Source organism: Salvelinus alpinus, chromosome 5 (assembly GCF_045679555.1).
Source record: "Salvelinus alpinus chromosome 5, SLU_Salpinus.1, whole genome shotgun sequence".
In the NCBI taxonomy this organism is placed as follows: Eukaryota; Metazoa; Chordata; class Actinopteri; order Salmoniformes; family Salmonidae; genus Salvelinus; species Salvelinus alpinus.
The window spans coordinates 98,338,154-98,356,810 of NC_092090.1; the positions used below are offsets into that span (position 1 = coordinate 98,338,154).

The window sequence follows — 18,657 nt, forward strand, 5'->3', positions numbered from 1 at the left end:
AATAATACAGACAAAAAACAATTAATGCTGCAAGCGGGGAACAGACCGAGGAAACTGACAAATATACGGGAGGAAATAAGCAGGTGATGAGTGAGTACAGGTGAGTCCAATATCGCTGATGCGCATGACGAGGAAAGGCAGGTGTGCGTAATGGATGATAGGAGTGTGTAATGCAGGGCAGCCTGGCGCCCTCAAGCGCCGGGGGGGGCGGGAGCAGACGTTACAGTACCCCCCCCCCTCTAGGGGCGCCACCCGGCATCCCACCTGGGCGAACCGGCAGAGACATGGGCGCTGGGCAAGCCGGTTGGGGCGTGGGAGCCCAACGAACCGGCAGGAGCATGAGAGCCTGGCGAGACGGCTGAGGCGTAGAAGATCAACAATCCGGCTGAGGCAAGACGCCTGTCGATCCCGCTGCAGAGAGGGAGGCGTGATGCAGGGCAACCTGGCGCCCTGGAGCACCAGGGGGGAGAAGAGCGGGAGCAGACTGATACAACTAATATTAAACGTTGATCCTCAAATACACACTTAAAATAAAGTGGTGTTCCTAATTTACCTAAAACGGGGCATTTTTACTAGGATTAAATGTCAGGAATTGTGAAAAACTGAGTTTAAATGTATTTGGCTAAGGTGTATGTAAACTTCCACCTTGTAAATATACGTGAAGGCAACAAGAGAGAGGTTCCCACCAGACTGTTCCCAGAACAAATTCTTATTTACAATGACAGCCTAGGAACAGTGGGTTAACTGCCTTGTTCAGGGGCAGAACGACAGATTTGTATCTTGTCAGCTCAGGGATTCGAACATGCAACCTTTCGGTTACTAGTCCAATGCTCTAACCACTAGGCTACGCTGCCCAATTTCTCAAATTCTGTTTGATACCTGCTCCTCTGTAGCTCAGTTTGATAAAGCATGGTGCTTGCCTTGCCAGGAAAATGGGTTTTATTCCGGGGAGCACCCATACATAAAAAATGTATGCTAGCATTACTCTAAAGCAGGACTCTCCAACCCTCTTCCTGGAGAGCTACTATCCTGTAGGTTTTCACTCCAACCCTAAACGAGCGAACCTGATTCTAATAATTAGCTGGTTGATAAGCTGAACTAGTTACAACTGGGGGTGGAGCGAAAACTTACAGGAAGGTAGTTTTCCGGGAACAGCATTGGACAACCCCGTCTCCAAAGCACTTTGAATAAAAGCGTCTCTGCTAAACGACATATTATATTGTTATGACTCTCAATGGAAATCAACCAACAAACAAAACAAAACAGACATGTTGTGTTGGACTGGAGCGTCATCACCTAAAGATGTCATCAACACATTTCCCTCTTAATTGTTTATTCTAAACTAAACCAAAATCTTAGTCAGCTGTGATATTTGTATGACTGTGCATTTCTCTATAAAGCTCCACTGGCTCCAGTAGGGCCTACCCCACCCAGGACCTCACCTAGCACCTCGCCCCAGGATAGGCATTCCAGAAACAGGGTGGGACCAACAACAAAGACTGGCTGTCTGGGTCTTCTGCCAAAGATGGAAGGGAGAGTCCCAGAACGTGTGTGTTGGCCAATAATTACGTCTTATAGAGGCCAGGAATGAGAAACAAGACCCAGCATGGCAAACGACTTGATTACACACCTGATGTGGTGGGTGTGTGCGTTTATGTATGTGTGTGTGTGTGTGTGTGTGTAACCAAAACATTTTGCTCAAACAGAAGCGGGGAACTAACAAAGTCACTGACAACAACCAAAATGAAACAGGTGCGGTTTTAGGAGTGGTTCTGATAGACACTCATGGGGTTTTAGGAGTGGTTCTGAAAGACACTCATGGGGTTTTAGGAGGGGTTCTGATAGACACTCATGGGGTTTTAGGAGGGGTTCTGATAGACACTCATGGGGTTTTAGGAGGGGTTCTGATAGACACTCATGGGGTTTTAGGAGGGGTTCTGATAGACACTCATGGGGTTTTAGGAGGGGTTCTGATAGACACTCATGGGGTTTTAGGAGGGGTTCTGATAGACACTCATGGGGTTTTAGGAGGGGTTCTGAAAGACACTCATGGGGTTTTAGGAGGGGTTCTGAAAGACACTCATGGGTTTTTAGGAGGGGTTTTGATAGACACTCATGGGGTTTTAGGAGGGATTCTGAAAGACACTCATGGGTTTTTAGGAGGGGTTCTGATAGACACTCATGGGGTTTTAGGAGGGGTTCTGAAAGACACTCATGGGGTTTTAGGAGGGGTTCTGAAAGACACTCATGTGGTTTTAGGAGGGGTTCTGAAAGACACTCATGGGGTTTTAGGAGGGGTTCTGATAGACACTCATGGGGTTTTAGGAGGGGTTCTGAAAGACACTCATGGGTTTTTACATTTACATTTACATTTAAGTCATTTAGCAGACGCTCTTATCCAGAGCGACTTACAAATTGGTGCATTCACCTAATGACATCCAGTGGAACAGCCACTTTACAATAGTGCATCTAAATCTTTTAAGGGGGGGGGGGGGGGGGGGGGGGCAGAAGGATTGCTTTATCCTAGGTATTCCTTGAAGAGGTGGGGTTTCAGGTGTCTCCGGAAGGTGGTGATTGACTCCGCTGTCCTGGCGTCGTGAGGGAGTTTGTTCCACCATTGGGGTGCCAGAGCAGCGAACAGTTTTGACTGGGCTGAGCGGGAACTGTACTTCCTCAGTGGTAGGGAGGCGAGCAGGCCAGAGGTGGATGAACGCAGAGCCCTTGTTTGGGTGTAGGGCCTGATCAGAGCCTGAAGGTACTGAGGTGCCGTTCCCCTCACAGCTCCGTAGGCAAGCACCATGGTCTTGTAGCGGATGCGAGCTTCAACTGGAAGCCAGTGGAGAGAGCGGAGGAGCGGGGTGACGTGAGAGAACTTGGGAAGGTTGAACACCAGACGGGCTGCGGCGTTCTGGATGAGTTGTAGGGGTTTGATGGCACAGGCAGGGAGCCCAGCCAACAGCGAGTTGCAGTAATCCAGACGGGAGATGACAAGTGCCTGGATTAGGACCTGCGCCGCTTCCTGTGTGAGGCAGGGTCGTACTCTGCGGATGTTGTAGAGCATGAACCTACAGGAACGGGCCACCGCCTTGATGTTAGTTGAGAACGACAGGGTGTTGTCCAGGATCACGCCAAGGTTCTTAGCGCTCTGGGAGGAGGACACAATGGAGTTGTCAACCGTGATGGCGAGATCATGGAACGGGCAGTCCTTCCCCGGGAGGAAGAGCAGCTCCGTCTTGCCGAGGTTCAGCTTGAGGTGGTGATCCGTCATCCACACTGATATGTCTGCCAGACATGCAGAGATGCGATTCGCCACCTGGTCATCAGAAGGGGGAAAGGAGAAGATTAATTGTGTGTCGTCTGCATAGCAGTGATAGGAGAGACCATGTGAGGTTATGACAGAGCCAAGTGACTTGGTGTATAGCGAGAATAGGAGAGGGCCTAGAACAGAGCCCTGGGGGACACCAGTGGTGAGAGCGCGTGGTGAGGAGACAGATTCTCGCCACGCCACCTGGTAGGAGCGACCTGTCAGGTAGGACGCAATCCAAGCGTGGGCCGCGCCGGAGATGCCCAACTCGGAGAGGGTGGAGAGGAGGATCTGATGGTTCACAGTATCGAAGGCAGCCGATAGGTCTAGAAGGATGAGAGCAGAGGAGAGAGAGTTAGCTTTAGCAGTGCGGAGCGCCTCCGTGATACAGAGAAGAGCAGTCTCAGTTGAGTGACTAGTCTTGAAACCTGACTGATTTGGATCAAGAAGGTCATTCTGAGAGAGATAGCAGGAGAGCTGGCCAAGGACGGCACGTTCAAGAGTTTTGGAGAGAAAAGAAAGAAGGGATACTGGTCTGTAGTTGTTGACATCGGAGGGATCGAGTGTAGGTTTTTTCAGAAGGGGTGCAACTCTCGCTCTCTTGAAGACGGAAGGGACGTAGCCAGCGGTCAAGGATGAGTTGATGAGCGAGGTGAGGTAAGGGAGAAGGTCTCCGGAAATGGTCTGGAGAAGAGAGGAGGGGATAGGGTCAAGCGGGCAGGTTGTTGGGCGGCCGGCCGTCACAAGACGCGAGATTTCATCTGGAGAGAGAGGGGAGAAAGAGGTCAAAGCACAGGGTAGGGCAGTGTGAGCAGAACCAGCGGTGTCGTTTGACTTAGCAAACGAGGATCGGATGTCGTCGACCTTCTTTTCAAAATGGTTGACGAAGTCGTCTGCAGAGAGGGAGGAGGGGGGGGGAGGGGGAGGAGGATTCAGGAGGGAGGAGAAGGTGGCAAAGAGCTTCCTAGGGTTAGAGGCAGATGCTTGGAATTTAGAGTGGTAGAAAGTGGCTTTAGCAGCAGAGACAGAAGAGGAAAATGTAGAGAGGAGGGAGTGAAAGGATGCCAGGTCCGCAGGGAGGCGAGTTTTCCTCCATTTCCGCTCGGCTGCCCGGAGCCCTGTTCTGTGAGCTCGCAATGAGTCGTCGAGCCACGGAGCGGGAGGGGAGGACCGAGCCGGCCTGGAGGATAGGGGACATAGAGAGTCAAAGGATGCAGAAAGGGAGGAGAGGAGGGTTGAGGAGGCAGAATCAGGAGATAGGTTGGAGAAGGTTTGGGCAGAGGGAAGAGATGATAGGATGGAAGAGGAGAGAGTAGCGGGGGAGAGAGAGCGAAGGTTGGGACGGCGCGATACCATCCGAGTAGGGGCAGTGTGGGAAGTGTTGGATGAGAGCGAGAGGGAAAAGGATACAAGGTAGTGGTCGGAGACTTGGAGGGGAGTTGCAATGAGGTTAGTGGAAGAACAGCATCTAGTAAAGATGAGGTCAAGCGTATTGCCTGCCTTGTGAGTAGGGGGGGAAGGTGAGAGGGTGAGGTCAAAAGAGGAGAGGAGTGGAAAGAAGGAGGCAGAGAGGAATGAGTCAAAGGTAGACATGGGGAGGTTAAAGTCACCCAGAACTGTGAGAGGTGAGCCGTCCTCAGGAAAGGAGCTTATCAAGGCATCAAGCTCATTGATGAACTCTCCAAGGGAACCTGGAGGGCGATAAATGATAAGGATGTTAAGCTTGAAAGGGCTGGTAACTGTGACAGCATGGAATTCAAAGGAGGCGATAGACAGATGGGTAAGGGGAGAAAGAGAGAATGACCACTTGGGAGAGATGAGGATCCCGGTGCCACCACCCCGCTGACCAGAAGCTCTCGGGGTGTGCGAGAACACGTGGGCAGACGAAGAGAGAGCAGTAGGAGTAGCAGTGTTATCTGTGGTGAGCCATGTTTCCGTCAGTGCCAAGAAGTCGAGGGACTGGAGGGACGCATAGGCTGAGATGAGCTCTGCCTTGTTGGCCGCGGATCGGCAGTTCCAGAGGCTACCGGAGACCTGGAACTCCACGTGGGTCGTGCGGGCTGGGACCACCAGGTTAGGGTGGGCGCGGCCACGCGGTGTGAAGCGTTTGTATGGTCTGTGCAGAGAGGAGAGAACAGGGATAGACAGACACATAGTTGACAGGCTACAGAAGAGGCTACGCTAAAGCAAAGGAGATTAGAATGACAAGTGGGCTACACGACTCGAATGTTCAGAAAGTTAAGCTTACGTTGCAAAAAAAATAAATAAAATAAAAGATCTAATTGACTAAAATGATATAGTACTGCTGGCTGGTGAAGTAGCCTGGCTAGCAGTGGCTGCGTTGTTGAAAGTGAAGCTGGCTAGGTGACCTCGACAATTTCTCTAAATTTCTCTAAACTACACAATTATCATGGATACAAGGACAGCAAAGACAACTAGCTAACACTACGCTAATCAAGTCGTTCCGTTGTAATGTAAGTTTCTACAGTGCTGCTATTCGGTAGAAGTTGGCTAGCTAGCAGTGTTAGCTAGCAGTGTTGGCTAGGTAGGAGGACGGCAGCGCGGCAGGCGAAAATAGCTGGCTAGCTAACCGATAATTACTCAAAGCTACACAATTATCTTAGATACAAAGATAGCAAAGAAAACTATGTAGCTAGCTAACACTACACAAATCAAGTCGTTTCGTTGTAATGTAATCGTTTCTACAGTGCTGCTAATCGGTGGCTAGCTGGCTAGCTAGCAGGGTTGACTACGTTACGTTACGTTAGGACGAGAATACCTGGCTAGCGAACCTCAGCGAACCTCGATAACTACACAATTATCCTTGATACAAAGACGGCTACGTAGCCAGCTAAGTAGCTAGCTAAGATCAAACAAATCAAAGATAGCAAAGACAACTGTGTAGCCAGCCAACACTACACTAATCAAGTCGTTCCGTTGTAAATCACTCGTTTCTACAATGCTGCTATTCGGTGGCAAGCTGGCTAGCTAGCAGTGTTGGCTACGTTGCGTTACGTTAGGACGAAAATAGCTGGCTAGCGAACCTCAATAACTACACAATTATGTTTGATACAAAGACGGCTATGTAGCTAGCTAAGATCAAACAAATCAAACCGTTGTACTGTAATGAAAATGAAAATCAGACCGTTGTACTATAATGAAATGTAATGAAAAGTTATACTACTATTGGGTAGACGGTGGACGTTTGCTAGCTGGCTAGCTGCTGGGCAGATAGCAGTGTGGACTACGATAGACGACGAAATACGATAATTACGCAATTATCTTTGATACACAGACGGCTATGTAGCTAGCTAAGAAGAAATTGCTAAGGTTGGACAAATTAAACAAATTAAACCGTTGTACTATAATGAAATGTAATGAAATGTAATGAAAAGTTATACTACCTGCAGAGCGAATGCAAATGCGACCGCTCGCTCCAAACCGGATGTCAATTTCTCAGGGGTTCTGATAGACACTCATGGGGTTTAAGGAGGGGTTCTGATAGACACTCATGGGGTTTAAGGAGGGGTTCTGATAGACACTCATGGGGTTTTAGGAGGGGTTCTGAAAGACACTCATGGGGTTTAAGGAGGGGTTCTGATAGACACTCATGGGGTTTTAGGAGGGGTTCTGAAAGACACTCATGGGGTTTTAGGAGGGGTTCTGAAAGACACTCATGGGGTTTTAGGAGGGGTTCTGAAAGACACTCATGGGGTTTTAGGAGGGGTTCTGAAAGACACTCATGGGGTTTTAGGAGGGGTTCTGAAAGACACTCATGGGGTTTTAGGAGGGGTTCTGAAAGACACTCATGGGTTTTTAGGAGGGGTTCTGATAGACACTCATGGGGTTTTAGGAGGGGTTCTGATAGACACTCATGGGGTTTTAGGAGGGGTTCTGATAGACACTCATGGGGTTTTAGGAGGGGTTCTGATAGACACTCATGGGGTTTTAGGAGGGGTTCTGATAGACACTCATGGGGTTTTAGGAGGGGTTCTGAAAGACACTCATGGGGTTTTAGGAGGGGTTCTGAAAGACACTCATGGGGTTTTAGGAGGGGTTCTGATAGACACTCATGGGGTTTTAGGAGGGGTTCTGAAAGACACTCATGGGGTTTTAGGAGGGGTTCTGATAGACACTCATGGGGTTTTAGGAGGGGTTCTGATAGACACTCATGGGGTTTTAGGAGGGGTTCTGATAGACACTCATGGGGTTTTAGGAGGGGTTCTGAAAGACACTCATGGGGTTTTAGGAGGGGTTCTGATAGACACTCATGGGTTTTAGGAGGGGTTCTGATAGACACTCATGGGGTTTAAGGAGGGGTTCTGATAGACACTCATGGGGTTTTAGGAGGGGTTCTGAAAGACACTCATGGGGTTTTAGGAGGGGTTCTGAAAGACACTCATGGGGTTTAAGGAGGGGTTCTGAAAGACACTCATGGGGTTTTAGGAGGGGTTCTGATAGACACTCATGGGGTTTTAGGAGGGGTTCTGAAAGACACTCATGGGGTTTTAGGAGGGGTTCTGATAGACACTCATGGGGTTTTAGGAGGGGTTCTGATAGACACTCATGGGGTTTTAGGAGGGGTTCTGATAGACACTCATGGGGTTTTAGGAGGGGTTCTGAAAGACACTCATGGGGTTTTAGGAGGGGTTCTGATAGACACTCATGGGGTTTTAGGAGGGGTTCTGAAAGACACTCATGGGGTTTTAGGAGGGGTTCTGAAAGACACTCATGGGGTTTTAGGAGGGGTTCTGAAAGACACTCATGGGTTTTTAGGAGGGGTTCTGATAGACACTCATGGGGTTTTAGGAGGGGTTCTGATAGACACTCATGGGGTTTTAGGAGGGGTTCTGAAAGACACTCATGGGGTTTTAGGAGGGGTTCTGAAAGACACTCATGGGTTTTTAGGAGGGGTTCTGATAGACACTCATGGGGTTTTAGGAGGGGTTCTGATAGACACTCATGGGGTTTTTAGGAGGGGTTCTGATAGACACTCATGGGGTTTTAGGAGGGGTTCTGAAAGACACTCATGGGGTTTTAGGAGGGGTTCTGATAGACACTCATGGGGTTTTAGGAGGGGTTCTGATAGACACTCATGGGGTTTTAGGAGGGGTTCTGAAAGACACTCATGGGGTTTTAGGAGGGGTTCTGAAAGACACTCATGGGGTTTTAGGAGGGGTTCTGAAAGACACTCATGGGTTTTTAGGAGGGGTTCTGATAGACACTCATGGGGTTTTAGGAGGGGTTCTGATAGACACTCATGGGGTTTTAGGAGGGGTTCTGATAGACACTCATGGGGTTTTAGGAGGGGTTCTGATAGACACTCATGGGGTTTTAGGAGGGGTTCTGATAGACACTCATGGGGTTTTAGGAGGGGTTCTGAAAGACACTCATGGGGTTTTAGGAAGGGTTCTGATAGACACTCATGGGGTTTTAGGAGGGGTTCTGATAGACACTCATGGGGTTTTAGGAGGGGTTCTGATAGACACTCATGGGGTTTTAGGAGGGGTTCTGAAAGACACTCATGGGGTTTTAGGAGGGGTTCTGATAGACACTCATGGGTTTTAGGAGGGGTTCTGATAGACACTCATGGGGTTTAACGAGGGGTTCTGATAGACACTCATGGGGTTTTAGGAGGGGTTCTGAAAGACACTCATGGGGTTTTAGGAGGGGTTCTGAAAGACACTCATGGGGTTTTAGGAGGGGTTCTGAAAGACACATGGGGTTTAAGGAGGGGTTCTGAAAGACACTCATGGGGTTTTAGGAGGGGTTCTGATAGACACTCATGGGGTTTTAGGAGGGGTTCTGAAAGACACTCATGGGGTTTTAGGAGGGGTTCTGATAGACACTCATGGGGTTTTAGGAGGGGTTCTGATAGACACTCATGGGGTTTAAGGAGGGGTTCTGATAGACACTCATGGGGTTTAAGGAGGGGTTCTGATAGACACTCATGGGGTTTTAGGAGGGGTTCTGAAAGACACTCATGGGGTTTTAGGAGGGGTTCTGAAAGACACATGGGGTTTAAGGAGGGGTTCTGATAGACACTCATGGGGTTTAAGGAGGGGTTCTGATAGACACTCATGGGGTTTAAGGAGGGGTTCTGATAGACACTCATGGGGTTTTAGGAGGGGTTCTGATAGACACTCATGGGGTTTTAGGAGGGGTTCTGATAGACACTCATGGGGTTTTAGGAGGGGTTCTGATAGACACTCATGGGGTTTTAGGAGGGGTTCTGAAAGACACTCATGGGGTTTTAGGAGGGGTTCTGATAGACACTCATGGGGTTTTAGGAGGGGTTCTGAAAGACACTCATGGGGTTTTAGGAGGGGTTCTGAAAGACACTCATGGGGTTTTAGGAGGGGTTCTGAAAGACACTCATGGGGTTTTAGGAGGGGTTCTGATAGACACTCATGGGGTTTTAGGAGGGGTTCTGATAGACACTCATGGGGTTTTAGGAGGGGTTCTGATAGACACTCATGGGGTTCTAGGAGGGGTTCTGATAGACACTCATGGGGTTTTAGGAGGGGTTCTGAAAGACACTCATGGGGTTTTAGGAGGGGTTCTGATAGACACTCATGGGGTTTTAGGAGGGGTTCTGATAGACACTCATGGGGTTTTAGGAGGGGTTCTGAAAGACACTCATGGGGTTTTAGGAGGGGTTCTGATAGACACTCATGGGGTTTTAGGAGTGGTTCTGAAAGACACTCATGGGGTTTTAGGAGTGGTTCTGAAAGACACTCATGGGGTTTTAGGAGGGATTCTGATAGACACTCATGGGGTTTTAGGAGGGGTTCTGATAGACACTCATGGGGTTTTAGGAGTGGTTCTGAAAGACACTCATGGGGTTTTGTCCACTGAAAGTTGACTAGAAACAACAACTGGGACCTAAAAAGACACCCAACATGAGCGCCTCAACTAAATTTGCCCAAAAGAAAAACCCACACCAAACTTTAAGACGGGAAGCAAACCAACACGGCAGAGCAAAATGAAAACAGAGAAGATCAGATGAAGGATTGTTTCTCTAGAAATCACATGGGGAGAGCCAACCTCTAAGGTGTTAACACGCCACATCTCTTAAGACAACTGGAGCACTGGGCCAGTCACTTTTAAATAAACACCTGGCCAGCAAAGGTGAAACGACTTCTGACTAACGAGATGACAAGCCAGCACAGGTGTAACACATACTGACTAACGAGGTGACACCAATCAGTGCGCCCAAAGTGCTAACGTCCAACCTCAAAATATAAATGGAGAAACCAAAGTCCGTAACACCTTGCCCTTAAGATAACAAATATACGATCCCGCAGGTGAAGAAACCAGATGTGGAGGTCCTGGGCTGGCGTGGTTACACGTGGTCTGCGGTTGTGAGGCCGGTTGGACGTACTGACAAATTCTCTAAAACGACGTTGAAGGCAGCTTATGGTAGAGAAATGTACATGAAATTATCTGTCAACAGCTGTGGTGGACATTCCTGCAGTCAGCATGCCAACTCCACACTCCATCAATACTTGAGACATCTGTGGCATTGTGTTGTGTGACAAAACTGCACATTTTAAAGTGGCCTTTTATTGTCCCCAGCAGAAGGTGCACCTGTGTAATGATCACGCTGTTTAATCAGCTTCTCGATATGCCACACCTGTCAGGTGGATGGATTATCTTGGCAAAGGAGAAATGCTCACTAACAGGGATGTAAATAAAAAACATTTCTGTACAAAATTTGAGAGAAATAATATTTTTGAGCGTATGAAACATTTCTGGGATCTTTTATTTCAGCTCATGAAACACGGGACCAGCACTTTACATGTTGCGTTTATATTTTTGTTAACTATATACATATAAAGTACGAGTCAAAAGATTGGACACAACTACTAATTCAAGGGATTTAATTTATTTTTACTATTTCCTACATTGTAGAATAATAGTTAAGACATCAAAACTATGACATAACACGTATGGAATCATGTAGTAACCAAAAAAGTGTTGTAGTCTCTGGTTGGGACTGGGAGCACTCCAGCCCATTACGTCTCTGGTTGGGACTGGGAGCACTCCAGCCCATTACGTCTCTGGTTGGGACTGGGAACACTCCAGCCCATTACGTCTCTGGTTGGGACTGGGAACACTCCAGCCCATTACGTCTCTGGTTGGGACTGGGAACACTCCAGCCCATTACGTCTCTGGTTGGGACTGGGAGCACTCCAGCCCATTACGTCTCTGGTTGGGACTGGGAGCACTACAGCCCATTAAGTCTCTTGTAGGGAACACTACAGCCCATTAAGTCTCTGGTTGGGACTGGGAGCACTCCAACCCATTACGTCTCTGGTTGGGACTGGGAGCACTCCAGCCCATTACGTCTCTGGTTGGGACTGGGAGCACTACAGCCCATTAAGTCTCTTGTAGGGAACACTACAGCCCATTAAGTCTCTGGTTGGGACTGGGAGCACTCCAGCCCATTACGTCTCTGGTTGGGACTGGGAGCACTACAGCCCATTAAGTCTCTGGTTGGGACTGGGAGCACTCCAGCCCATTACGTCTCTGGTTGGGACTGGGAGCACTACAGCCCATTAAGTCTCTGGTTGGGACTGGGAACACTCCAGCCCATTAAGTCTCTGGTGGGGACTGGGAGCACTCCAGCCCATTACGTCTCTGGTTGGGACTGGGAGCACTCCAGCCCATTACGTCTCTGGTTGGGACTGGGAACACTCCAGTCCAGCACAATGACACACGCAGACACACACGCAGACACACACACACACACCCAGACCTGTCAATCACCAACATGATTTCCCCTACAGTCTCTATACCAAGACATATAGTTAATTAATGTGAATATCCTATTAAGTTAAGTGATTATCCTATTAAGTTAAGTGAGTATCCTTTTAAGTGAGTATCCTATTAAGTTAAGTGAGTATCCTATTAAGTTGAGTGAATATCCTATTAAGTTAAGTGATTATCCTATTAAGTTAAGTGATTATCCTATTAAGTTAAGTGAGCATCCTAATAAGTTAAGTGAGAGTCCTATTAAGTTAAGTGACTATCCAATTAAGTGAATATCCAACTAAGTTGAGTGAGTATCCTATTCAATTCACGAATGTTATTTCAATGCACTCCCTAACTGGGTTCAAACAAGCCCAACAACGTATTTTTCTATTATTTGAAAGTGAGTACAAACACGACTAACAGAGTTACAGTCTGAAGGCAGTTTACCAGGTGAAGTAAAACAGAAGGTTATGATTGACATCTAGTGGTGGAAATATGCCACTGCATTTCAATTCTCCTGCGTCCTTTCCCCTGAATACTGTACTCCTCAGTACATCCTGAATATCATGATGTGGTTTGATGTCAAAACTACAGAGAGAAGATAGCGAGTGACCTGCTCTTCTGACCATCTCCTATACAGCAGTACAGCAGCGAGTGTAGCTGTGTGTGTGTGTGTGTGTGTGTGTGTGTGTGTGTGTGTGTGTGTGTGTGTGTGTGTGTGTGTGTGTGTGTGTGTGTGTGTGTGTGTGTGTGTCTGCTCTCCTGATAATTTCAGGAGGGATGAAAAGGGGACTTTCAAGACATTCATACTTGTCCGTGCTTTGTGGTCATAAAAAATTACTCTCACATTCAACCAATGACTTAATTAAGCAATAAGGCATGAGGGGGTGTGGTATATGGCCAATATACCACGGCTAAGGGCTGTTCTTAAGCCCGACGCAACGCAGAGTGCCTGGACGCAGCCCTTAGCCGTGGTATATTGGCCATATACCACAAACCCCTGAGGTGCCTTATTGCGATTATAAACTGGTTGCCAACGTACACTCACCGGACAGTTAATTAGGTACACCCCCTCGTTCACCAAAATGAATGGCTCCTACAGACAGTGAGTCACGTGGCCGTGGCTTGTTACATAAAGCAGGCAGACAGGCATCGAGGCATTCAGTTACTGTTCGATTGAACGTTAGAATGGACAAAACTAGTGACCTAAACGACTTTGAATGTGGTATGATCGTCGGTGCCAGGCGTGCCAGATCCAGTATCTAACAAACGGCCGCCCTCCTAGGCTTTTCACACGCGACAGTGTCTAGGGTTTACCTAGAACGGTGCAACAAACAAATAAACATACAGTCAGCGACAGTCCTGTGGGTGAAAACGGCACGTTGATGAGAGAGGTCGAAGGAGAATGGGAAGGATCATGCAAACTAACAGGCGGGACACAAACAGACCAATAACGGCGCAGTACAACAGTGGTGCGCACAACGGCATCTCGGAATGCACAACTCGTCGGTCCTTGTCACGGATAGGCTATTGCAGCAGATGACCACACCGGGGTTCCCGTCCTATCAGCTAAAGACGAGAAGAAGCGGCTCCAGTGGACACGCCATCACCAACACTGGACAATTCAGAAGAGCAAAAACATCGCCTGGTCCGACGAATCCCAGTTCCTGTTACGTCACGCTGATGGCCCGAGTCAGGATTTGGCGTAAGCAGCATCAGTCCATGGCCCCGTCCTGCCTGGTGTCAACGGTACAGGCTGGTGGCGGTGGTGTACTGGTGCGGGGAATGTTTTCCTGGCTGAAGTCAGGTGCCTTGATACCAGTTCATCAACGACTGAACACCACAACGTGTCTCTGAACCTTGTTGCTGACCCTATAGAGCATCTTTGGGATGAGATGGAACGAGCTGTTGGCAGCATGAATGTACCGCCGTTCAATCTGCAGAAACTGTGTGCTGCCATCGAGTCAGCATGGACCAACATCCCTGTGGAACATTTCAGAAACCTTGTAGAATCCATGCCCTGAAGAATTCAGGCTGTTCAGTTGATTAACTAAGTATAAACTTTTCATAAATCCTTTATGAAGGCAACGTTATTGTAACCGGGGGTTGGAACCGGTTCAGGGAACAAAACCGAAAACAGGAAAATAACGTCATTTTTTTTCGAGGAACAGAATCAGAACCGCGTACGAAAGTGATCCATACTGTTCCGAAACAGAACCGCTATTTTGAAAGCTGTCACGATCGTTGTTAGGTGAAAGAGAGGACCAAGGCGCAGCGTGATATAAATACATCTTCACTTTATTTGAAAATGAAAACAAACACGAACACTAACACAAACTAGACAAAACAACAAACGACCGTGAAGCTACAAAACGAAAGTGCAGACACAAGCCACTAACGTCAAAACATAGACAATTACCCACAACCTACATAATGCCTATGGCTGCCTTAAATATGGCTCCCAATCAGAGACAACGATAGACAGCTGTCTCTGATTGAGAACCAATCCAGGCAACCATAGACTTACATAAACACCTACACTGAACACAACCCCATGAACTCTACAAAACACCCTATACAATACAAACACCCTAGACTAGACAAAAACACACAAACATCCCCCATGTCACACCCTGACCTAAAATAATAAAGAAAACAAAGATAACTAAGGCCAGGGCGTGACAAAAGCACGGGAACCAGTTAATAACTGTCCCACCCTGATCTGTTTCACCTGTCTTGTGCTTGTCTCCACCCCCCCTCCAGGTGTCGCCCATTTTCCCCAGTATCGCCTGTGCATTTCTCCCTGTGTTCTCTGTTTGTCTGTTGCCAGTTCGTCTTGTCTCGTCAAGCCTACCAGTGTGTTTTTCCCGTACTTCTGTTTCTCTCTTTCCCTGTTTTTCTAGTTTTTCTAGTTTTGACCACTCTGCCTGGCCTGACCCTGAGCCTGCCTGTCATTCTGTACCTTGCGACACTGCCCTGCATTACTGATCTCTGCCTGCCCTGACTCTGACCCTGCCTACCATTCTGTACCTTACTGACCCTGTCCTGGATTACTGATCTCTGCCTGCTCTTGACCTGTCGTCTGCCTGCCCCCTGTTTTGTTAATAAACATCTGTGATTCGAACTGTCTGCATCCGGGTCTTATCCTGAGTTCTGATAAATAACATTATTTTACGTTCAGGGCATTTTTTCCCAGTCCCGCGAAAAACCCTCACTCCGTCACTCAGAAACGTATTCCAGTGTCTGCCTGCCAGAAAATATTTGCCAGTGTGTGTGTGCCAGGGTTTCAGTTAGGAAAATTTGGCGCCAGACAACGTGACCGGAAAGATTTTCATTGACCAGACATTTGAGAAATGTAACTGACACCCATATGCATTTACTATAGATCCAACCTGACGTAGCCAGCGCCTTCAATAAACAAGGGATGTTGGCCAAATGAGACACATTTAGGTGTCCTAAAACAGCCTATAACAAATGACAAAACCACTATTTCTTGTGTTATCGATGTGTAGGATATGCAAAAGTTGGTAACGCTTTACTTGACACGCAGCATCATAACGCATTATGACACGGTCATAACCATGTCATAATATGTCATTACAGCTGACAACACTGTCATGACCCATATATTTACACCTGTTGTGACATATATTGCGTTATGTTATGGCTGGTTATGACACCTACATAAGAGTGTCAAAATCCACATTTATTCAAATGTGCTTTTTCCCTGACAAGAAGTTTCCTTTCATTTTAAAGTTTGTTTCCTAAATCCTTTGCTGTTGTTGTAATACATTTTTTACAGTCATGTTTTTTTCAATTATATTTTCAATAACTTGTAGAAAATACACGTCGTGACACTGTCATGAAGCATTATGACCATCCTGCACAGCAGATAGCCTGGTAAAGTCTGTCTCTGACCCAGGGATTATGCACAACAGATAGCCTGGTAAAGCCAGAATGGTAAAAACGATGAGCACAGGATTCAGTCTGGTATAACCAGGCTATAGATCCAGTCTGGTATAACCAGTCTATAGATCCAGTCTGGAATAACCAGTCTATAGATTCAGTCTGGTATAACCAGGCTATAGATCCAGTCTGGTAAAACCAGTCTATAGATTCAGTCTGGTATAACCAGTCTATAGATCCAGTCTGGTATAACCAGTCTATAGATCCAGTCTGGTATAACCAGTCTATGGATCCAGTCTGGTATAACCAGGCTATAGATCCAGTCTGGTATAACCAGTCTATAGATCCAGTCTGGTATAACCAGTCTATAGATCCAGTCTGGTATAACCAGGCTATAGATCCAGTCTGGTATAACCAGTCTATGGATCCAGTCTGGTATAACCAGTCTATAGATCCAGTCTGGTATAACCAGTCTATGGATCCAGTCTGGTATAACCAGTCTATGGATCCAGTCTGGTATAACAGACAGGTTTAGATCCAGTCTGGTATAACAGACAGGTTTAGATCCAGTCTGGTGTAACAGACAGGTTTAGATCCAGGCTGGTATAACAGACAGGCTGTAGATCCAGTCTGGTATAACAGACAGGTTTAGATCCAGTCTGGTGTAAGAGACAGGTTTAGATCGAGTCTGGTATAACAGACCGGCTGTAGATCCAGTCTGGTATAACAGACAGGTTTAGATCCAGTCTGGTATAACAGACAGGTTTAGATCCAGTCTGGTATAACAGACAGGCTGTAGATCCAGTCTGGTATAACAGACCGGCTGTAGATCCAGTTTGGTATAACAGACCGGCTGTAGATCCAGTCTGGTATAACAGACAGGCTGTAGATCCAGTCTGGTATAACAGACAGGCTGTAGATCCAGTCTGGTATAACAGACAGGTTTAGATCCAGTCTGGTATAACAGACCGGCTGTAGATCCAGTCTGGTATAACAGACAGGCTGTAGATCCAGTCTGGTATAACAGACAGGCTGTAGATCCAGTCTGGTATAACAGACAGGCTGTAGATCCAGTCTGGTATAACAGACAGGCTGTAGATCCAGTCTGGTATAACAGACAGGCTGTAGATCCAGTCTGGTATAACAGACCGGCTGTAGATCCAGTCTGGTATAACAGACAGGCTGTAGATCCAGTCTGGTATAACAGACAGGTTTAGATCCAGTCTACTTGCCTACTGTGTTTGTTCTGACCAGATTCAACTGACGAAACATGTCTGACTTTGTTTAAATCGTCGACGATTTTATGGTTTTAATTCATGCTCATAGTTTACACTCAAAAAGGGGAAAAATGTCAAATTTACACTATACAAAAATGAAAATAAATATTTAGAGACAATACTTTAGCGAGATATTAAATGTTTTTGTAATGTTCCATCTGGAGAGTAGCTTGGAATGTTTAGTACAACAGCAGCAACCAGGAGAAGCGGGTTTCCTGTAACTGCCAGAGGACTGTGGTATTTGTTATGGGCTTGTTAAAGTGTGGCTGGTACATGTGGGCTATACTGTGAAACACACACGCAGACGGACACACACACGCACACACACACGCACACACACACGCACGCAGACACACTCACACATTGAAATGTCAAATCCTAATCATAGTTTAGGTATTTATGGGCATTGTTATTACTTCAAATTGAAATGTCATATAGCTTCTATGATTTAATGAAGTAACTAGGCCCTATAGCCTCTATTGGGCAGTTTAAATGTAATTGGAGACCTATTGGCCAATAGGAGACATACTGGATAGACCTATCGGGAACTCTCGCTCCAGAGGGCCTCAATGAGGAATGTAAAAAAAAAAAAATGTTTTATGTTGTAGTAGGTTATAAATATGTAATCCAAATAATTTAGGGAATGACATCATAATGCATTTGACTTGTGTGTCGATATATTTTTTATTTAATTTTTGTCGATATATTCTTTATTTAATTTCTGTCTATATATTTTTTTTTATTTCACTTTGATATTCATGTTTTCCCCACAGCTCCCTCTAGTGGGATCTCTTGATTGGGCCAATACTGAATTTAGAACGATGCCCACTAGTGAGGTCTTGTTGTCGTGACATTTGTCTGCCATTGTCTTTGCCCACTGAAGAAGGGCTCAGTGGGCAGATAAAAATAACGTTTGCAGTTAATTTCCCCATGTACCGAATAAAATTTAAAAAACACAATTTAAATGGGTTTTCATCGCATCGTTTTGTAAAAAAAACCTCTGCGCTGTATAGTGAATGTGCCCACTCTGGTCTTGGCATGTGTGCTCCGGCCAACAGCCTCCCAGATATAATGTGGGTAGGCTACCTACATGATGAGATCACTATGCATAAGCGAAAGATAATTATTTCTCAAACGGCAGCCAATAGTCGATCATCAGCGGCAGATAGCCTAGTGGTTAGAGCGTTGGACTAGTAACCAGGAAGGTTGCAAGATCGAATCCCTGAGCTGACAAGGTAAAAGTCTGTCGTTCTGCCCCTGAACAAGGCAGTTCATTGAAAATAATACCTAAACTATGATTAGGATCCGCTGTCATTGAAAATAAGAATTTGTTCTTAACTGACTTGCCTAGATAAATAAAGATATAATAAAAATCATGTCACCAGAATACCTTTGATATTTTTTGGAAAGGAG

The 18,657-nt window shown here is 46.7% G+C and overlaps 1 protein-coding gene across 1 annotated transcript in view; it reads right to left on the reverse strand.

Annotated features, from left to right (window-relative positions):
• Positions 1 to 18,657, reverse strand: part of LOC139577329 (epigen-like) — a 56,368-nt gene that overhangs the window by 37,203 nt on the left and 508 nt on the right. The window lies entirely within an intron of this gene.